The following is a 9710-nucleotide window of genomic DNA, read 5'->3' on the forward strand; positions in this document are numbered from 1 at the left end:
CCACCCATAGCCATCGAGTCTCCTTGGAACTTTCTACAATCCGACAACATCCTTTGTTTTCGGATTTTTCTGGCTAGACCTTTGTTGTTCGCTTTTTATTTGAATTTTTTCGTATTTTCATCCTATCCTTATTTATTCTTTATTTGGTACGAAGAATAGATGAAGAAAAAAAGATGGATGAAGAAAAAGATGGATAGATTTAAAGGATGGATGAAAAATCTATCTATCTTCTTATATATTTGGTAAAATATAGAAGGATGAAAAGAGAATATTTGTATAATATTTTTACTAAATACTCTTTGATAAAAATATTTTTATTATCAATTTATAATACATATTTATACTAAAAAAAAGTAAACAATATATAAACTTATAATCTTTATAATATATAATTATATAAATATTTAATTTAATACATGATTTTATAAATTAATTATTAATAAATTAATTATTAATAAATTAATTATATAAATAATTAATTAATAATTAAATTTAAATAGTTAATTAATATTATATGAATAGTTAATTAAAAATAACAAATATAAATAGAGAAATAGAAGATAATCTAATTATTTAATTATAATTATAGAAATTATATACTAAAATTAAAATAATGACTAATAAAACTTAATAGTATATAATTAATAGTATATATAAAAATATATATAAATAGTATGAATAAAAAAGTAAAGAAGTATTATAGTTTTGTCAAAAAAATTAATGAGAGATAATTTTGTAAATATAAAAGTCCATTCTTCAATGCTACATCCATTCTTCTTTTATCTTTTCAAATGCAAATTGATGGACTAGGGTGGATGGATAATCTCTTCTTTTTTATTCATCCTTCTTCTAATTTTTAAATTAATCTTCTTATAATCGCAACCAAACATAGAGTTAATAAGGAGAAAAAATATATCATTTCATCATATTGCACCACATAATGTAATTATTAAGGTGACAAGCATTTAATATAGCTTAACTTTTTTTTTCAATTTTTTTTGGACCAAAATATCATTTGCTAATATTATGACGTCCCATTGCTTTTTAATAGAATGCAAATAGAGTATCATAATATTATTATAACATCTTTTTAGTTTTTATAATATTTTAATATTATTTATAAGATACAACAGAATATCATAGGATGCAAACAGAATGTCATAATATTATTATGACATCATATTAGTTTTTATGATATCCTGATAATTATTTATATAATGCAATAGAATATCATAGGATTACAATAAGATGTCATAATATTATTATAATATCATATTAGTTTTTATGATATCTCGATGATTGTTTATAGAATACAACAGGATGTCATAGGATTGCAATAGGATATCATAATATTATTACGACATCATGTTAGTTTTTATGACATTCTGATAATTATTTATAAAATATAATAAAATATCATAAGATACAAACATGATATCACAGGATTGCAACAGGATGTCATAATATTATTATGACATTATGTTAGTTTATATGACATCATAATAATTATTTATAAAATACAATAGGATATTATAGTATTGCAATAGCATGTCATAATATTATAATAATATTTTGTAACTTTTTATGATATTTTAATAATTATTTATAGGATGCAACAGGATGTCATAATATTATTATGACATCCTGTTAGTTTTTATAAAATTTCAATAATTATCTTATTAGTTTTTATGACATACTGATAATTATCTATAGGATGCAATAGAATGTCATAATATTCTCATGACGTCCTGTTAGTTTTATGACATCTCAATAATTATCTATAGGATGCAACAGGATGTCATAATATTCTCATGATATCTTGTTAGTTTTTATGATATTTCGATAATTATTTATAGAATTGCAATAGGATGTTATAATATTATTATGATATTCTGTTAGTTTTTATAACATCCTAATATAAAATTTTCTTAATTATGGACTGCTATTAATTAATTATTTATTTTATTAAAAATATGTTGATTATATGATCTTGGTTAATAGACATGTATGTGAGCCCAATATTGTTAGTGATTATTGTATTTTAGGCTATGCGGCCTTATGTTGGGTAGTGTGGTTGGGGCGGCACAGTGTAGATCTAAATTCGACTTAAACTTGTGATGGGATGGTCTGTTATGGTTTGTTTTAAATGGCTAAATCTTTTCTTCACTTTCTATAAATATCATGAGATTAGTTCTCAGATTTATCCTATAGAATAGCTGCCTGTTGAGAATAGACATGGGCACTGGACCGTGCCTAACATGGACCGGCCCGGCCCAGACCCATAGAGCCATAGTCCAAATGGACCATGCCTGGCATGGTCTGTTTACCTTGGACCCTGGCTTGGCACGGCTCTGGGCCAAGGGTCTGACGGGTAGTGCCAGGCACGGACCGTGGCCCATGAGGCCGCGGGCCTGATGGGCGGCCCTTTTATTTTTTTTTCATTTATTTTTAAATCAGCCCAAACAGGTCGTGCCAAGCACGGCCCGTTTAAGGTCGTCACGGGCCGTGCCTGGCACGACCTCTTTAGCACCATTATGAGCCTGCCAGGCACAACCTGTTTATTGTCGTTACGGGTGAGGCTTGGCCCGTAACGGCTAAATCCCTATTTTTTTTAATCTTTTGGGTTATAACGATTATTTTTGATAAAATGACTATTTTAACCCTCCCAACAGTCATAAAATGGCTAATTTGAGGAGTGTTTTGAAAAAATAAAAATATTATATTTCTATAAATATCCTCCTCTTTCATTTTTATCACACCAAATCAACTCTTCTCTCCTTCTCTACTACTACTCCTTCTCTTCTAATAATATTTAGCAAGTGTTCAATTAGCAATTAGCAAGTGTTCAAGTGCTATACAAGAAGAGGATTAGTCCATCTATTTAAGCCTTAGAGGTCTTTGTTGAGATCCCAAGGAGGAGTGAGGAGCACAAGAAGAAGCTCATAAATCTTCGCCTATAGCCTATCTTTACTAAGTTTCTTTGTTTGGTGAATTTTTTTTTATTTGCATAACTCATATTTAGATATGGCATCTTATGATAAGAGTCATTTTGGCATTCCTTTGATTTCAGAAAGAGAAGAAACTACTATTCCTCCTCCCTCTAAAATTAATACTGAAGGTCAAGGCTTTGTCTCTTCTTTCCGTAAGAGGACTAGTGCCATATGGAATAACTTTGAAAGAGTTATGGTAGATGGAGTTTTAAAAGCAAAATATAAAAAAAATGTCAAATTGTATAATTGTGCTAATAGTAGGAAAACTGGCCATTTGAAAAGATATCAAGAGAGCCATATTATGAGTGGTGCTCATCTTCAAAGCACCCCTAATATACAAGAGAGTAGTCTTGTAGGTAGTTTTGCATATAATTATGAAAATTAAAAAAAATATTAGTCAAATAGATAGTTAAGGATGAATTACCTTTTAACTTATGCGAGTCTTTTAATTTTGAAGAGTATATTTAATTAGTCTTACAATCCGCTAACAGAAGAACAAGTAGACGTACATTTAAAAGAGTAACTATGACTAATTTTTTAGCAATGAAATAAGATTTGATCCAATCTCTCTCTGCCCTAAATTTAAAAGTATCATTAACTTTTGGTATTTAGACAGCATCTGTTGGTAGTTATTATTTTATTGCTGTTATTGCTTATTATATTGATAATAATTGATCATTAAATAAATGTATTCTTACCTTTCATGCTTTTGATTTTTCATATTCTGAGCAATAAATTTCTAACGCTATTTATCAAACTGCATGTACATATAGTATTAGTAATAAAATTATATCTATTACTTTTAATAATACATCTAATAATAATTCTACTATTAGATTATTGAAAGACTCTTTGTATCCCATTCTAAATGAAAATTTATTACATATTAGATGTGCATGTCATATTTTAAATCTTTCTGTTCAATCTGGCACGGATATGGTTCAAGATGTTATTATAAAAATTAGAAATATAATTTTTTTATTCAAACTTCAATAGCAAAACTTCAAAAATTTAAACAAATGTGTATAAATCATGATAAATATTTTAAAATATTTAAATTTGATGTAGTTACTTGTTGAAACTCGACATATATAATGATACATGATGTATATCCATATAAAAATTTATTAAGTACATATATTAATGATTGTGGATTAAATTTTATATTGACTAAAACTGATTGGAACAAAAATAAAATTTTGAAAGAATTTTTAGTTAGTTTTTATAATGCTATTACAATTCTTTTTGGTGTTTATTATCCAACCTCTTGTTTATTTTTACAACAAGCAGATCTTATTAGCTAAAAATTTACACAACATAGATATGATGATATTTTAGAGTCTATTATTTATGAAATAAAATTTAAATGGAATGAGTGTTGGGACAGAATATGCCCTATATATAACTTAGCTGTTGTATGTGATCCACGTATTAAATTAAGTGATGTTTTGATTTTACTTGATGCATATTGTGAAAATATGAATCTAGATCGTGAACCCGCTAAAGCTGAAGTAAACTAACTTTTTCATGATATTTATGCTTTATATGATGATAAGATTCATGGATCTAGTGCTTCTCGTCCATCAACCTCCACCTCTTTTTCTTGTACTTCTCGTTTATCATCTGTTTTCTCATTCATTACATATAGGAGATATATATATGCTTTTTCAAGTTTATCTTCATCTTTAAGTAGTGAACTTGAATTTTATTTACGAAATGATCTTCAATCTGCATATGATAAAAATTAAATAAAAAATTATGATGTGTTAGCATGGTGCAAAAGTATCAAAAATCAATATCATGTATTGTCCGTCATTGCATATGATATCTTAGCTATACCGATATCTATAGTAGTATTAAAATTTGCTTTTAGTGTAGATCGATAAGTTTTAGATGAAAAGAAGAGTAGGATGATGGGCAAAATAATTAAGATATTGCTCTGCTTCAAAGATTGATTGAATACTGAAACGAGACTTCAAGATAAAGATAGACATAATATAAATTTCGATGACGATGATGACACAAACATTACCGACGATGTATAACGACCAATAAAATTTTTAATTATTAATTTATCATATTTATAATTTTTAGTTTTATCTTTTAATTATTGAGGTGAGTCACCTCAATTATTTCTTTCTTTCTAATTGTATTTGAAGGTCTGGCCCAGCCCCCCTCCCTCCCTTGTATCATTTTGATTGATATTAATAAATCGATAGAGATCCACGCCAAATCCCTCACCATTATAAAATGATTTTTTATTTTTACAAAAAAATCTCATATCTATTTTTACAAAAAAAATCTCAAAAAATAAAATCCTATGCGGGCTAGATCGTACCGTACTGGTCTGCAAGCCATGTTAGTCCAGACCTTTATGGGCTGTGCCGAGCCTAAGCCACGAGTCGCAAAATCCCAACCCAACCTCTTCTAATGGGTCGTGCCTGGCACGATCAATTATTATAGCTAATGGGCCGTGCCAGGCACGGCCCATTTCTTGCAATGCTCGGTCGTGTAATGGGCAGTCCAATCCATTGATATCTAATTGAGAAGAAGTTGGAGAGAAAGACTTAGCTTTTAATAATTGATCAATTATTGTAGCGAACACAAGTATGTATCTTAAATCTTGATGTATGAATGTCTTGCGTGTAGAGATTTATTCTTAAATGATAATTTTGTATTCTAATCTTCTGCATGGGATCTATAAAAAAATCTCAACAATTGATATTAAAGTAGATTTTTTTTTTTTTTATGGGAGATCAGAATTAAATAAAAAATTGATTTATTTTGATACAATCAGTTAAAAAAATTATTAAGCAAAACGAGCGATGGACCTCGCTGTGGCCGTGCCTTCTTCTTCTTTTCTTCTCACCGCTCGGACCAATATCTGGTGGGATCATGCTCCGGCAGCTATCAAGACGAATCGGTGGTCAGGGGTTGGTATTTCCCATTCGGATCCAAGGATCCAAGCAAGAACAATCAAGAATAAAAAAAAAAAGACAAGAACAATAAAGAATAAAAAAAAAAAGGAGGGGCGGCGGTCCGGGCAGGTGGCGGCGACTCTGATGGGTAGTGGTGCCATGCATAAGCCCTCTCCTTCCTCCCATCAATGAACAAAAATAAAATAGAAAGAGGCCGCCGGCTCCTCCACGCCGTGCCCTCCTCCCTTTTGTTTTTAAGGGCGACGGAGTGGAACCAGCGGCCCACGGAGAAGGCAAGAGAGGGGACGGCGGTTGGCCTCCCACCGACCGTCAGATCAAATAGAGATGGGGAGCGCCGATTCCGGTGCCCCCTTTGCCACCGCTCGATGGGGCTTCTTTGGCCACCGGCCTTCATGCCCACCGACGGCAGGCGACAGATCAGGGCCGACAGCCGATCGAGATGACCGGAGAGAGGAGGATGGTCGGTCTCCCGCCAGCCACCGGACCGGGATTTGAAGAAAAGGGCGCCGGTTCTTGGCACCCTCTTCCATCGTGAGGATGAAACCCACTAACGGGTTTCGGGTTCGGGTTTTGGATTCGATCCGAAATTCGGATCCGATTTGATTATTTGGTTACATATAGTAAATTTATAGAGAAGCCCCTAAAAAATTACGTATTTAAAAACAGTCCAACAAAATTACATTATAGTCCTTATAATGAAATTCATAGTATAAAATATTTTTGTGTTAGTGTTGAGCCCTTGCTGAAGTTTATTATTTCATAATAGTCCTTCAAAGCTTCAGTTTAGTTCTTGACAAAGATTTATTTCTGACGATAGTCCTCAGAAAATTAATTTTTGATATTTCTATAATCATGTGACATAACATATCATTTTTTGAAATATTTTTTGAGATATAATAGCTTGAAAAATTATTTTGATATGTAATAGACCGTCTAACAGCATGTGCTTTCCCTAGTGTGTGTGTATTATATTTTCAGCTTTCCTTTAGGAGGTTAAATAGGTTAAAATCTAAATTATTTAATTGAGCTGTACAAATCTATTATTATAGCTTTGAAATACGATATGATTCTGTAATATGATCAGTGGGCTGCATGTTGTTAAGTATCCCATTCTGAAATTAATCGTTTGTGCGCATATATGTGGTTAAAGTATGCCTACTTGTATTTATTTGGGTATTTATTTTTCTGTATGAATAATTTTGTGGGCTGGCATAAATATTTATCACCAAAATGGTTTATTCATATCAGTCTATGAAATTTTTCATTATGAGAAAGATATTTTCTAGTTATGGCATACAATTATCTATCCAGAGGGGGTTATTGTGTATTTTAACTGAGAATTATATGGAGCTTTGTGTCATGAGGGCGCTCTAGTTTTTAAGATCTGTCTGTCCAAAGAGGATAGGCTTCTGAATACTAAGATTAGGGATAGTAATCGGATCAGATCAGATCATAAATAGATCGGATCATATGTGGATCGGATCAGAAAATATCAAATTTGAACCTGATCTGTTTATTAAATAGGTCAGATTTTCAAATCTGAACCTGACCCATTTAATAAACAAGTCATCTGACCCGACCTGTTTAATCTGTTTATATTTATAATCATTTAAAAAAAATTTATTTGTGAATTGTGGTCCGTTTAAAAAAATAAAAAAAATAAAAATCAACTCCTCACCACTATCTCCGATCTCTGCGGCTTGCCAGTCACCACGCTCTTGGCCCGACCGCAGCCCGCCCCTCCACCCTCCCTGGCGTCGTCGCACGCTCACCCCTCCACCCTTGTCGATGTCGCCATACACTTGCCCCTCCACCCGACCCCCCTCTGCCCTCGCCTACATCACCATGCTCTAGCAAGCCTCCAATGGCATAAAGAAGAAGGAAAGGGGAGGGTCGAGGGGAAGAGAAAAAAATTCTTAGCAGTGCTGCCGGATGGGAACAAAGAAATCAAAAACAAATCGACTTAAAAAGAAACCCTAAATCCTAAAAAAAATCGAGATGGGAACTTATCTCTTGACCGTCTGCTTCCCTACGATGGCGAAACCTGATACCAGCCCTCTGATCGCCCTAGTGATGGCCGCCGACCTTGTCCTGTCGCAGCCCTCCGCCCCACCGAGATCTCTCGATCGTCAAGGAAGAGGTCCTCAGGCACGCGGAAGGCATTGTGGGCGCAGATGATGGCGACACTGACCATGAGAGCACAGATGAGGAGGGATTCGACAGAGGTAAGGAAGATGACAAAGATGGAGAGGAGGATGAGGGAGCCAAGGGTCTCGCGGTCCGAGAAGGTGCGGTCCAATAGAATGAGGGGCAGTTATGTAGGGCGGACCAAGTAAAGGAAGCACTAGATGATAAGGAGGCTGAGAAGGATGAGGAGGGAGAAGGTATGGAAGACGAGCGAAGGGCAAGGATTATAGTGAGGAGGGCAATGTAATTGACACGGAAGTAGGCAAATGACCAAACCTTAATTCCTAAAGCCCTTAAAGAGTTAAAGGTCTCTTGCTGTCATGGGTTAAATGGATTACAAACCTGATCCGACCTAATCTGATCCAATCTAACCCATTTATTAAATAGGTTAAACGGATCAACTGTCTGAAATCTGAACCTAATCCGATTATTAAATAGGTTAAACAGATCAACCCATTTACGATCTGAACCTGTTTAATCCAAATCCAAACCTATTTAAGATGGATCAAATACGGATCGGATTGACGGATCGGATCAATTTTTGCCACCCCTAGCTAATATATTTCTTCTTATGGCTTCATGTGAAGAGCACTTATGTATATTGTATATTCTGCCCAAAAGAGAATATATGATATTATATTTGGACTCTTGTTTATAGCTTATCTTATTAAAAGACTATGTTGTTTATGTACATATCCAATTAACTAATATTTTGTATTCCTACTATTTGATTATACAGTCTCATTCGGTATTAACAATAACAATGTTATTGTTGAGGTCTTGACTGGATCAAATTATAAGAGGTGAAAGCAAAATATAGATTTGCTCTTAGGATTACTGACATTGATCTAGTATTGCATGAGAATAAACCTGATGATCTCAATGATCAGAGTATACTTGAATAAAAAGATTATTTTGCCAAATACCAAAAGTCTAATGGGCAAGCTTGATTGCTATCAAGAGGTCTGTTTCTGAGCACCTTCTGAGTGGTCTGTTAGAGTCTAATAATGCTAAAGAACTGTTTGATGCTATAGGACAGAGATACCTTGTGTTTGAGAATGCTGAGTCTGGATGCCTAATGAAAGAACTGACAACTATGAGATATGACAATATTAGGGTATCAAAAAATATATTCTAAAAATGGTTCATCTCCAAACCAAGCTTAAGGATCTCAAAATTAATCTGTCTGATTTTTTTTTCTTATACCTCATGCTTTTAATTTTTTACTTGCTGAACTCTTATAGATTAAAATTGCCTGCAATACTCTAAATGAAATCTGAAATGTTAATGACTAGATCACCAAATATGTTGCTAAGGAAGAAAAGCTTAAGAAAGAAAAGAGTGAGAGTGCCCCTTTTTCCTTCCAATCCAAACTCTATTCTAGCAAGGGTTCTATGAATCAGAAAAGATGTAAACTTGCTGCTCTTAGATAGTCTAAGGATGCTAAAGGATACGGAAATAACCATGGTTAGAATTATTCTGTAGGAGATCCCAAAGCTACCATTGAAAAAAATATCAGATGTTTTCACTATAAGAAGAAAGGCTATATAAGGAGTCAGTGCCATAAATTTAAGTCTTGGATAAAAAAGAAAGA

At 33.0% G+C, this 9710-nt stretch overlaps 1 long non-coding RNA gene across 1 annotated transcript; it reads right to left on the reverse strand.

The window, feature by feature from the left end:
- Nucleotides 1–5752: 5752 nt before the first annotated feature.
- On the reverse strand, nt 5753–8358 carry LOC114914023 (uncharacterized). The gene is made up of 2 exons (XR_003800454.2): nt 7608–8358; nt 5753–5897 (listed from the first exon to the last, which is right to left on the reverse strand). It is a non-coding gene; the product is annotated as an uncharacterized lncRNA (long non-coding RNA).
- Between the last annotated feature and the right edge of the window lie 1352 nt (nt 8359–9710).

Source organism: Elaeis guineensis, chromosome 3, assembly GCF_000442705.2.
Source record: "Elaeis guineensis isolate ETL-2024a chromosome 3, EG11, whole genome shotgun sequence".
Lineage (NCBI taxonomy): Eukaryota > Viridiplantae > Streptophyta > Magnoliopsida > Arecales > Arecaceae > Elaeis > Elaeis guineensis.